Source organism: Anomaloglossus baeobatrachus, chromosome 6 (assembly GCF_048569485.1).
Source record: "Anomaloglossus baeobatrachus isolate aAnoBae1 chromosome 6, aAnoBae1.hap1, whole genome shotgun sequence".
NCBI classification, from domain to species: domain Eukaryota; kingdom Metazoa; phylum Chordata; class Amphibia; order Anura; family Aromobatidae; genus Anomaloglossus; species Anomaloglossus baeobatrachus.
In genome coordinates, this window is record NC_134358.1 from 306,938,852 (window position 1) to 306,951,716 (window position 12,865).

The window sequence follows — 12,865 nt, forward strand, 5'->3', positions numbered from 1 at the left end:
TACTTTGTAAGCACTTTACTCCTGTAAACCACCATGGATGATACTAGTAAGCCCTTCAGTACTATAAAGCACCAAGGATGATACTAGAAAGCCCTTCTTCAGTACTGTAAACCACTAGGGATGATACTAGCAAGCCCTTCAGTACTATAAACCAACAGGATGATACTAGTAAGGACTTCAGTACTGTAAAGCACCAGGGATGATACTAGTAAGCCCTTCAGTACTATACAGTCATATGAAAAAGTGTGGGCACCCCTATTAATGTTAACCTTTTTTCTTTATAACAATTTGGGTTTTTGCAACAGCTATTTCAGTTTCATATATCTAATAAATTATGGACTCAGTAATATTTCTGGATTGAAATGAGGTTTATTGTACTAACAGAAAATGTGCAATCCGCATTTAAACAAAATTTGACCGGTGCAAAAGTATGGGCACCCTTATCAATTTCTTGATTTGAACACTCCTAACTACTTTTTACTGACTTACTAAACCACTAAATTGGTTTTGTAACCTCATTGAGCTTTGAACTTCATAGGCAGGTGTATCCAATCATGAGGAAAGGTATTTAAGGTGGCCACTTACAAGTTGTTCTCCTATTTGAATCTCCTATGAAGAGTGGCATCATGGGCTCCTCCAAAACAACTCTCAAATGATCTGAAAACAAAGATTATTCAACATAGTTGTTCAGGGGAAGGATACAAAAAGTTGTCTCAGAGATTTAAACTGTCAGTTTCCACTGTGAGGAACATAGTAAGGAAATGGAAGAACACAGGTACTGTTCTTGTTAAGCCCAGAAGTGGCAGGCCACGTAAAATATCAGAAAGGCAGAGAAGAGGAATGGTGAGAACAGTCAAGGACAATCCACAGACCACCTCCAAAGACCTGCAGCTTCATCTTGCTGCAGATGGTGTCAATGTGCATCGGTCAACAATACAGCGCACGTTGCACAAGGAGAAGCTGTATGGGAGAGTGATGCGAAAGAAGCAGTTTCTGCAAGCACTCCACAAACAGAGTCGCCTGAGGTATGCAAAAGCACATTTGGACAAGCCAGTTACATTTTGGAAGAAGGTCCTGTGGACTGATGAAATAAAGATTGAATTGTTTGGTCATACAAAAAGGCGTTATGCATGGAGGCAAAAAAACACGGCATTCCAAGAAAAGCACTTGCTACCCACAGTAAAATTTGGTGGAGGTTCCATCATGCTTTGGGGCTGTGTGGCCAATGCCGACACCGGGAATCTTGTTAAAGTTGAGGGTCACATGGATTCAACTCAGTATCAGCAGATTCTTGACAATAATGTGCAAGAATCAGTGAGGAAGTTGAAGTTATGCAGGGGATGGATATTTCAGCAAGACAATGATCCAAAACACTGCTCCAAATATACTCAGGCATTCATGCAGAGGAACAATTACAATGTTCTGGAATTGCCAACCCAGACCTGAATATCATTGAAAATCTGTGGGATGATTTGAAGGGTGCTGTTCATGCTCGGCGACCATCAAACTTAACTGAACTGGAATTGTTTTCTAAACAGGAATAGTCAAATATACCTTCATCCAGGATCCAGGAACTCATTAAAAGCTACAGGAAGCAACTAGAGGCTGTTATTTTTGCAAAAAGAGGATCTACAAAATTTTAATGTCACTTTTATGTTGAGGTGCCCATACTTTTGTACTGGTCAAATCTTCTTTAAATGCGGATTGCACATTTTCTGTTAGTACAATAAACCTCATTTCAATCCAGAAATATTACTCAGTCCATCAGTTATTAGATATATGAAACTGAAATAGCTGTTGCAAAAACCCAAATTGTTATAAAGAAAAAAGGTGCCCAAACTTTTTCATATGACTGTATACCACCATGGGTGATACTAGGCAGCCCTTCAGTGCTATAAAGCAACAGGGATGATACTAGTAAGGACTTCAGTACTGTAAAGCACCAGGGATGATACTAGTGAGCCCTTCAGTACTATAAACCACCAGGGATGATACTGGTAAGCCCTTTGGTACTATAAACCACCAGGGATGATATAGTTAGGACTTCTGTACTATAAAGCACCAGCGATGATACTAGAAAGCCCTTTTTCAGTACAATAAACCACTACGATGATACTAGTAAGCCCTCCAGTACTATCAACCTACAGGGATGATACTTGTAAGCTCTTTAGTACCATAAACCACCACAGATGATACTAGTAAGCCCTTTGGTACTATAAACCACCAGGGATGACACTAGTAAGCCCTTCAGTACTATAATCTACTAGGGAGGAGGTTAGTAAACCCTTCACTATTCTAAATCACCAGGGATAGTTCGAAGCATGAATCAAATCAAAAAGGTAGATGCAGCATCTACATGATTTTATTGAAAAAAAATAAAAACATAGAAAAACCATGATAACAGTTAGGGGTAGACCAGATGTCAGTCTACGCATTTCAAACAGGTTAACTGTTCTTAATCATGACCTGCCAGTCGTACCTGTTCCTGCCCTGGGGTCAGCTGCCACAGTCCTAGACTCTGCCCTCGGAGTGGTACCTGGAGTCTACCCTGTTGGCGCTTAGACATGTCCCTCTCTCCTCTGGTCCAGTGCGTTCACTCCAGCTCGCCGCCTCATTACCGGTGACCGTTACAGGCTCATTAAAGGGTTGATGTTGACTTTTAGGATTGCTACTTCTAAAGGCCCCGTCACACTAAGCAACATCGCTAGCAACATCGCTAGCAACATCGCTGCTAACGAACAACTTTTGTGACGTAGCAGCGATGTTGCTGTGTGTGACATCCAGCAACAACCTGGCCCCTGCTGTGAGGTCTTTGGTTGTTGCTGAATGTCCTGGGCCATTTTTTAGTTGTTGCTGTCCTGCTGTGAAGCACAGATCGCTGTGTGTGACAGCGATACAGCAACAACTAAATGTGCAGGCAGCTGGAGCCGGCTTCTGCGGAGGCTGGTAACCAATGTAAACATCGGGTAACCAAGAAGCCCTGTCCTTGGTTACCCGATATTTACCTTTGTTACCAGCCTCCTCCGCTCTCACTGTCAGTGCCGACTCCTGCTCTGTGCACATGTAGCTGCAGCACACATCGGGTAATTAACCCGATGTGTGCTGTAACTAGGAGAGCAAGGAGCCAGCGCTAAGCATTGTGCGCTGCTCCCTGCTCTGTGCACATTTAGCTGCAGCACACATCGGGTAATTAACCCGATGTGTGCTGTAACTAGGAGAGCAGGGAGCCAGCGCTAAGCGGTGTGCGCTGCTCCCTGCTCTCTGCACGTGTAGCTCCGTGCGGTGGTAACCAAGGTAAATATCGGGTTGGTTACCCGATATTTACCTTAGTTACCAAGCGCAGCATCTTCCACGCGGCGCTGGGGGCTTGTCACTGGTTGCTGGTGAGCTCACCAGCAACTTGTGTAGCGACGCTCCAGCGATCCCTGCCAGGTCAGGTTGCTGGTGGGATCGCTGGAGCGTCGCAGTGTGACATCTCACCAGCAACCTCCTAGCAACTTACCAGCGATCCCTAACGTTGTTGGGATCGCTGGTAAGTTGCTTAGTGTGACTGGACCTTAAGAGGTGCCACTAGAGTTCAATTCCTTTTCTTGGCTGAAGAGGCAATTTGCATATTCAACCAATGTATAAATAGTGAATCATAAGCCAGTTGCTAAATCCATAAACTTTAAAGGGAACATGTTAGCAGGTTTTTGCTATGTAAGCAATACAGAGCAACACTTCAGGGGTGCGTGTCTTGTCAAGGTCCATCTGTTGATTATTTGCAATGTTTGTTTAAGAAGCAGGATTTCTCATTGCTCAGACTGCAATGTCACACGCACAGCTGTCCATTGCGCCCCCTTGAAAGCCTATGTGGGTGGGGAAGCTCTCTCAACTCTGCTACATGGCTAAATCTAAAAATTCTGATTATGTCAGAATCTGATTATGTCAGAATGACTGCACCCAATAATCTAAGTGATACATCGTTGGATTCAGAATCTTTGCCTACATCATGCTGCTCTCAGATGAGGTAGAAAAGCCTGCGGACAGATTCCCCTGGATTATTCTCATTATATTAATAGGGCAAAATTACAGTGTTCGTTCTCAAGAATCTCAAGATTTTTAATTTTGTCTACTGCACATTACCTAGCTTTCTGGGCATTGCTGCAGCGTAGCATTGTTGGCCAAACATGCACACTGCTTACAAGCTTTTTTTTCTATAGGGCTTATAAATCAGTGCTCTATAGTGGTCCTGATTACTGGAGCGCAGTTTTAGCCCCCAACCCAGCCAGCTTCAGTAGCTCTGCTCTACTCCAATGCTGAGAGGCAGTGGCATAACTAGAGTTTGATGGGCCCTGGTGCAAAATTTGGACCGGGGCCCCCCCTCCACATACACCAGCACTTAGGGTATGGGATAATGACACTGACACTCGGGGTACAGGATAATGATGCTGACACTTGGCTCTTACCAGCACCCAGGTTTCCCATGATCTGAAATCCATCTTGTCCTCAGCACCCAGATTTCCCATGCTCTGCTATACATCTTTACATCATTTCCTCAGTACCGTACCCAGCTTTCTCATATCAGAGCATGGGAAAGCTGGTTGCTGAGAGATGTACAGCCGAGCATGGGAAAGCTGGGTGCTGAGAGATGTACAGCAGAGCATGGGAAAGCTGGGTGCTGAGGGAAAGAGCCTTTTTCCCTCAGCACAAAACAATCCCATCCCATGCTTGTATCTTTGTCCCCCCTCGTATATAGTTCTCCAAATACTATAATGGCCCCACATAGCCTTCTATGTAGTATAAAGGGTCCCACATAACCCTTCATATATTAGAATGCACCTCCATAGTCCTCCATGTATTATAATGCATTTCCCATAGTCCTCCATGTATTATAATTCACCCCATATATTATACTGCATCACAGTCCTCCATGTTTTATAACGCACCCCCCATAGTCCATGTATAAGGTAGCCTCCATAGTCCTCCATATATTATAATGTAACCCCCATAATCCTATATGTATTATAATGCAGCCCCATAAACCTTCATATTGTATAATGCAGCCCCATAGACCTCCATGTATCATGCAGCCCCATAAACCTCCATGTATCATGCAGCCCCATAGACTTCCATGTATCATGCAGCCAGCACCCCCAGGCCTCCATGTGTCCTGCAGCCAGCCCCCCCCCCTCCAAGGACTCCATATGTCCTGCAGCCAGCCTCCCCGTGTAATCACTGATTTATAATTAAAAAAAAAACAAGTACTCCCCTCTCTTCTCCTTCCACTGCTGCTCGTCCTCAGTTCTGTCCTCGTTCCCCCGTGGCTCCGGTCGGCGTCCTCCCGCGCTCTGTGCTCTCACCACACACAGCAGTCGCACAGGAGTGGCGGCACGGCTGGCGCCGCTCTATGCAATATCAAAGCAGTGTGCGGTGATGGGAGCCCAGTGTCGCCACCACTGAAACAAAGCAGGGGGGCCCGATGTCAGGGGCAGCGACCGGGTCATATAGCAGCCGCCGCGCTGCGTGGTCTACGGCAGAACAGCGCAGCTCCTCACTCACAGAAAGGAGCTGGCTGGTGATCTGATGGGCGGTCGCGGGCTCCTAACCTCCCGGGCCCATTCGTAATGGCGACCGCTGTGACCGCGGTAGTTACGACCCTATTGAGAGGCCAAGCTGCTTCTGCTTGGTGCCTCTGAGAGTGCAAAGTTCGGATCAGTGGAGCAAAGGTGCCATGGGTCCAAACTCATTGCATCAGGAGCATGCTGTTCCAAGGTAAGCAGGATGTTGAGAAGCTGTGGTGCACTCCTGGGGAAAATAAGGATCATAGTCAAATAATCTTTAGATTTTGCAGTGAGAGTTTGTAAAATCTTGTGATTCCTTGTTAAAGAGGTGAAACAGCTTTTGGCTGAATCAATTGATGCAAGGGAGCCGTGAAAAGACTACAGTGGCACAGTGCTGCAGTGTGTCTTTGTGATGAAAACTAAGGTAGTGAAGTGTCCTTGCACGTTTCATCTGTGGCACGGTTGCACCGTTAGGCTCTGTGCCCACGTAGCGTATTTTCATGCAGTTACGCTGCGATCTGCACCGCAGCGTAACTGCATGCGTCCTGCGTCCCCAGCACAATCTGAGGATTGTGCCTAATCCATGCCCACGTTGCGTAATTAGAACGCAGCGCTTCGGCTGCTGCCAAATCGCTGCGTTCTAAAAAGCAACATGTCACTTCTTTCATGGGCTTTGGATGCAGCCCCCGCTCTGTCTATGGGAGGGGCTGCATCCAGAGCGCATGAAATCGGCTGGCTTTTCATTACGGACTGTTTCTGCAGCAATTTGAAGCGCACGTGTGCTGTTCAAATCGCTGCAGAAATTTCTGCAGGGACAGAACGCAACGTGGGCACGTAGCCTTACTGTAACTCCTTGTGGGAAAGTCTTGTTTTCACATTTACTTCTGTAAGTAGGCACAATATTTGGACTGAACCATTGTAGACAATCATTAATTAGTCTTTATTTGTTTTGTTAGGCTAAGCGGCTTTCTTTAAATACTGCACCTACATCTGCGGTTTATAAATCAGCCCTAGGGAACTTTTCATCTAGCCATCAATGAGCATAGTAAAGACTACATTCTAGATTGCCTTTGCAGTTAGTGGTAGAACCTTTGTACGATAGGACATGCGGGGCTTTGTATTGGTTGGCTCTTTATTGGGGGTTTTTTTTCCCTGACACTGCATCATTTTTACTTTATTTTCAGTATCTGCTATTGTAGCTTGCCAGATATTGCTAAAAACATTTTTTCTATTTACTTTGCCAAGATGTTTTTATTAAAAGGCTCCGAAACCACCATAGAGGCAAATTTAATGCGTGAAGTTTTTTAAGAGTGTGTTATTAACGATTATTTATCTTATTCTTGAGGCATTTAGTAAACCCCTAGATGCAGCTGTCCTGGCAGAGGATAGGGGCTATACCAGCACTACAGGAGAACACAAATGAAGGGGGAAGCAATGCCTTATTGGTAGGGAAAGGTGGAAGTGGTGACCCTTGACAACAACCTGCAGCTCACCCTCACTGACCCTATACAGGCTCCTCACCTGTCGCCTATTTGAATACCTTGGGCCCAGCGTCGGACTGGCTACCGGAGGAATCTGTAAAACCAGGCCTGGCCACGGTTACCGGCACTGAACTTCCAGAGCTCTCACCTGAGCTTCGGATTGCAGCCTGGACTGAACTCGGGATTTTCAGGACTGCACCGCGAGCGCCGAGTGATTGATTCCCCGCCGATTGCGGTTCAGTTCATGACAGCTGCAGACAGGCCGGGCTGCAATCCGGAGCTCAGGTGACAGCTCTGGAGTACAGCCCGGCCTGTCTACAGCTGTCATGAACTGAATCGCAGTCACCGGGGAATCAATCACTCGGCGCTCGTGGTTCAGTCCAGGCTGCACTTCGGAGCTCAGGTGAGAGCTCCAGAGTTCAGTGCAGGTAACCGTGGCCAGGCCTGATATTACTGGAGATTCCTCTGGTAGCCAGTCCGACGCTGCTTGGGCCCTGTCTTTTTCCCTGACAGAAGGGCCCTAAGTAAGCATGAAGGGTATGAGTGCTAGTCAACACCACTAACACTAATGGAAGACAAAAGGAAACAATAATGCTATCACCAGAGCCCAGGTAAATAGCAAAAGTCAAACACTTAACTGAGGAGCAGCAACAAAAGAAGTCTCTGGAGCAACAGGAAACAACCACTGCACTCATACAACCCCAGGGTGAGGTTAAAGGAAAGTCAGAGGATAGCAACTGAGGGGAAAACCAACAGTTTCCCAAGGTCACAAAGACCGCTGGCTGCAGAAACCGGGAATTGTAGGATAACAATACGTGATGCCAATCTCTGTCATCGTCTAGCACCCGCTGCCACTGGATTGTCAGCTGGCCGTGACACATCCCTGACAGCAACCCAAAACTACCATATTTTAAAGAAACTCATTTATTACCCCCTACATACTGATCACCGGTATTTTGTGTAAACTCTTAGTTGTCCTTATGTGGCTATAAGGCTATGTGCACACGTTGCGTAATTCATGCAGTTACGCTGCGCTTTGTAGCGCAGCGTAACTGTTTGCGTCCTGCATCCCCAGCACAATCTATGGAGATTGTGCAGGGGCCCTGCGCACGTGGCATATTAGAGCGCAGCGCTTCGGCTGCTGCCCGAATCGCTGCGTTCTAAGAAGTGCCGGCAGCTCCTGCTCTGTCTATGGCAGGAGCTGCAGGCAGAGCGCACATTCTCGCCGACACCATGCGCTTCAGAACGCAGCTTTTCAGCTGCGCTCTGAAGCGCACTTGTTCAGTGCGGTGCAGAGCGCACACGTGCGCACATAGCCTAAAGCTGCATTCAGACAGATTTGAGCTGTGTGATTTTGTGTTTTTTTTTTTTTATTTTGTGGTCTTCAAAAAAATGGAGACCTGTCTGTTCTTGATCTGATTCACTGATCAATATTATCTACGCAAGCCTGGGGGTCTATGAAAAATGACTGACCACACATATTGTCATCCATATGTTGTCTGTTTTTAATCTTGTTGTGGATAGGAGAGGCTTTGTAATTTATTTATTTCCATATAAGAAAATCACAATCACTGATTATTAAAAACACAGGTATGCAAAATTTGGGGTTGACATCTTTTTTTCAAATCCAGTGACAGATTCTTATGTTTTTTTTATGCCCTGATTTAAAAAAAAACAAAACAAAAAACCCACGTATTATTAACCATCCCATATGGATTCTGCAGAAAACGTGTGAAATTACGTACAAGCCAAAAATGTACACAATATTATATGTAAAAATGTATTGAACATTTATTCTAGAACTTTATTGGAAATTAATTGTTTTGCCTGGTAAACAATATAAAGAAGACATGGCGCTTTTCAGAACATCACCCGGTCTTCACATAACTGATCAGTCAGGGGTGCCAGCAGCGTCGGACTGGCTACCGGAGGAATCTCCAGTAATGCCAGACCTGGATCAGGTACCTGCATTGCATTCCGGAGCTCTCACCTGAGCTCCGGAGTGCAGCCGAGACTGTACCGCTAGCGTCGAGTGATTGATTCCCCGGCGATTGTGGTTCAGTTCATGTCAGCTGCAGACAGGGCGGGCTAATCTCCGGTTCTCTCACCTGAACTCTGGAGATCAGCCCGGCCTGTCTGCAGCTGTCATGAACTGAACCGCAATCGCTGGGGAATCAATCACTCGACACTTGCGGTACAGTCTAGGCTGCATGCCGGAGCTCAGGTGAGCGCTTCGGAGTGCAATGCAAGTACCTGAATCCAGACCTGGTCTCGCGGGCGGAGAGGGGTTTTTGGGGAACGCCGCTCGCCTGGGGAATCTCTGGCGCTCGGGTCCGGTGCTTCTGCTCCTCGGTGGTTCGAGCACTGGGCCTCCTCGCCCACGAGTGAAAAGGGGGAGGTTTGGTGGTGGGATGTCGGTTGTGACGCCACCCACGGGGTTGTGGTGATGGTGGGCACCACCGCTGCTGGTGACGGGGGATCCCGGGAGCGATGGCGGGGAGCAGCTGAGGTTTTGGCCCCTCCGTGGGTAGGGGCGGTTGGTCCCGTGGTCCCGGTTGGGCGGAGATGGATGTTGGTGGGTAGGGGCCAGGTGCAGGTGCCGATGCCGGGAGGCAGCGCGGATGCGGGGCAGCGGTGGAGTGCTGTGCCGGATGGCACTGGTGTATTCACTCAGGTAGTCAATGACAGAGTCTCTGGTAAACCAAACGGCTAGATGGACGAGGCCCGCAGTCGGCTGCGGTTTTTTCACCTTTCCCCGGACGGGTTGGTGGTGGCTGTCTTTCCCTGCACCTGTGTGTAAGTGTTTGACCCCTATGGATTCCCACGGGTGGTCCGCTCCCCGGCTTGTACGTGTTGGGAGAGCCCGTTTTGCCCGCAGGCGCCGGCCCTTGGATCTCTGGCCGTTGGCGGTGGCTCTTATCCGGACGGGTTGGGCTGTTGCCTTCTGACGGGACTCGGGTGGGAATGAACCCCTGAGGTCCAGACCGCAATCAGAGAATTTGACCGTTACGGCGGCTTCCGAGCCTAGTCGGGGTCTGAGTACCCTGCCTTGGTGCTTAGCTTCAATCCGCTCCCCGGTTTTGTACCGGCGGGCCACCGCACGACCCCAGTCCTACGGTTCCACAGACGTCCACTAACTCCTGCCTACGGCCACCACCGTCTGCCGACCTTGCTGACTGTGCCTGGGCTCCGACCCAGACACACACAGTCTCTCCACTTCCACTTCAACTCAACTCCAACTCCAAACTGAACTGACCACTTTTCCCGCCTCCAGGCCTGTGAACTCCTCGGTAGGTGGGGACAACCGCCTGGCTCCGCCCCACCTGGTGTGGACATCAGACCCTGGAGGAGGCAACAAGGGTTTTGTTTGACGGGTGTTCCCTACCAGGGGAGGGTGTGTGTGTGTATGTGGTGTTATTCTGTGACCCCTGGGGTCCAGGGCGTCACACTGGCATTACTGGAGATTCCTCCGGTAGCTAGTACGACGCTGGGTGCCAATATAGGCAATCTGTATCAAAATCCAGGAAAAATCCTCTAAAACCTGTCACCATGATGATAAGACATCAGGATGATAAATCACAAGCGGCACGTTGTAGAGCAGGTAGAACTGGGATATAGTTCTGAGTAAAGATTCAGTATAATCATTTAATTCAGTCGAGTGGGCGGTGTTATCAGTGATTGACAGCTCTCTTTGTACTTGTGCATGCAGAGGACCGCCCACTGGACCAAAACTCCAAGAAAGAGCAGAAGCGATGTAGTAGGTGCTCTCGTTTCTTATCTACCAGCAAGAAACCACATTATTAGTTTGAAAGGTCATATGCAGGGACCTGACGGTGATTGGTCTCAGGGTGAACCGTTCTTCCGAGGAGCATTGTGCGCTCTCATGATGGCGGTGCGTTAGGCGGCAGTGTCTCTTGTAAAAGTTGCTTACCGCTAAATTAACAGTACAGCTTGTCCTACAAATAACAATGATTTCACGGGATTAATGAAGATAAAACTATGGGTTTAACGTCCAAAGATCTTAAGATCGTTTAAGCTTTGTGAAATATCTTATCCGGCCATCATTGACTAAAGCTGGGGAAACATGGATTGTTTTTGTCCAATTCCAACCATGGCGCATGGAGAAAATAACAGGAAAATAGTCTCATGTATTCAACCCCTGATAGGGCACATGGACGTCACATCTCTGCTCTGGCGGACTCCAGCCTTCCTTGTATTAAATGAACGTCATGTATTACTACATTTCCCTGCAACAGCTGTTAAAACATCTGCCCTATGTCTGGGTCTAAGCAGCAGAGCTATTTTCTTACGGTTCTTGCAGTGTTAGTTGTGATATTTCCATGGATGTGATAAAATGCACAAATGGTTAAGAGTTTAAAGTTTTTATATAACCGCAGACAATACAGATCTGGATCATATTATTAATGGGGAGCTGGTACGTTACACGATCCCTCAGGGAACAGGAGGTCTTCTGCAATCGCCTAAGCTTTTAACTACTACCTTTCAGGGTGGCTGGTGCGCACAAAGACGACATTATCCAAGCACTCTGTGCTCAGCCAATTTCTCATATGTTCCATTGAAGATGGCACACACATCTCCGCTGTGTCATAGAGAAAACATGCCCTGAAGCTTTATGCTGAAGGTGGCATCTTTCCAGTACTAAGTGCAGTTGCTTGAAGGAATGTCTTATTTGTCCCATGCTCTGCCTTCCACCTTTTTGTTTGGTTTAGCTTTTCATGTCCAAGGGTTATTTTACCGTGTTCCACTTACTAGTAGTTTTATATTCCATTTTGTAGCATTTCTTCTATACAAAGTATTTGTTCTCTACCATTTCAGATTTGGCAGCACTATTGCTTTTAGTGCTGGGCACTTCTTGTTCCTATAGACAATAGGGAAAGAAGGAATGAAAAAATGTTTTAATCAGATTCTATTACTAAGCAATAAGCTTTACTGATTCATTACAAAAATTTGGTACATATTACCGTAGGTATCTACACTGTGAGTACAATTATTAGGAAGTTTGTGTTTTTGATTAGTTATAATATTGAGTAACTACAATGCGGCCTATCCAAAAGGTTCATAAACCTGAATACTTAAACGGGCCTCCAGGACTATATATATTTTTTTCTATTATGGTCCTAAAAATTAACAGGCAAGTATTTGCTACCTATCTTCCTGTTCTACCTGGTGGTGGCTCAGAACGGTTTGCTACAGCTCTTGACGCTGTTTCAGCTTCTCCACATCAGCAGATCAGCTTTTCTTCTTCCGGTTGCTCTGCCCACAGGTTGTGACTGCCGTTGTCATGTTGATTGAGAGCCGCCTCCCCTCAGTTCGGCATGGTAGAGCCGTCTGTCAATAAGCATGATGTCTGCAATCATGCCCAAGGGCAGAGCGGAAGAGATACCACTGCTCTGTGGACATGGCAGAAGCTGCTTAAACTGCAGGAGCGGTCTGTAACTGATCTGTCTTCCGGGAGAGGATGGCACTGGGCACAACAGGCAGGTAGATAACAGCCCATAGTTAAAAACAAAAAACAGTCCTGGATAATCTCTTTAAGACAGTTAGTTAAAAGTGAGGTTTTGTCTTTCTCAGCAGAATATCTGTGTGCTTAATTATTGAGCAGCTATTAGGGTACAGAAATATTATGCAACTAAATGAAACATGTACATTTTCCCATCTCAATTGTTTATTTTAATCTGTTAAAGTGAGAATAACCACAGTGGTCAAAATGTACAAAAATAAGTTTGACATTTAAAAAAAATAAATAAATATATAGATCAGTGACTAATATAGCCATTGTTGTTTTCAGTGACCTTTTAAAAGCCTTCCATCCATTGAATC

The 12,865-nt window shown here is 46.6% G+C and overlaps 1 protein-coding gene across 1 annotated transcript in view; it reads left to right on the forward strand.

Moving 5' to 3' along the window:
- The window catches only part of GALNT4 (polypeptide N-acetylgalactosaminyltransferase 4), a 125,029-nt gene that overhangs the window by 24,886 nt on the left and 87,278 nt on the right, over positions 1-12,865 (forward strand). The gene's annotated exons all lie outside the window — the stretch shown is intronic.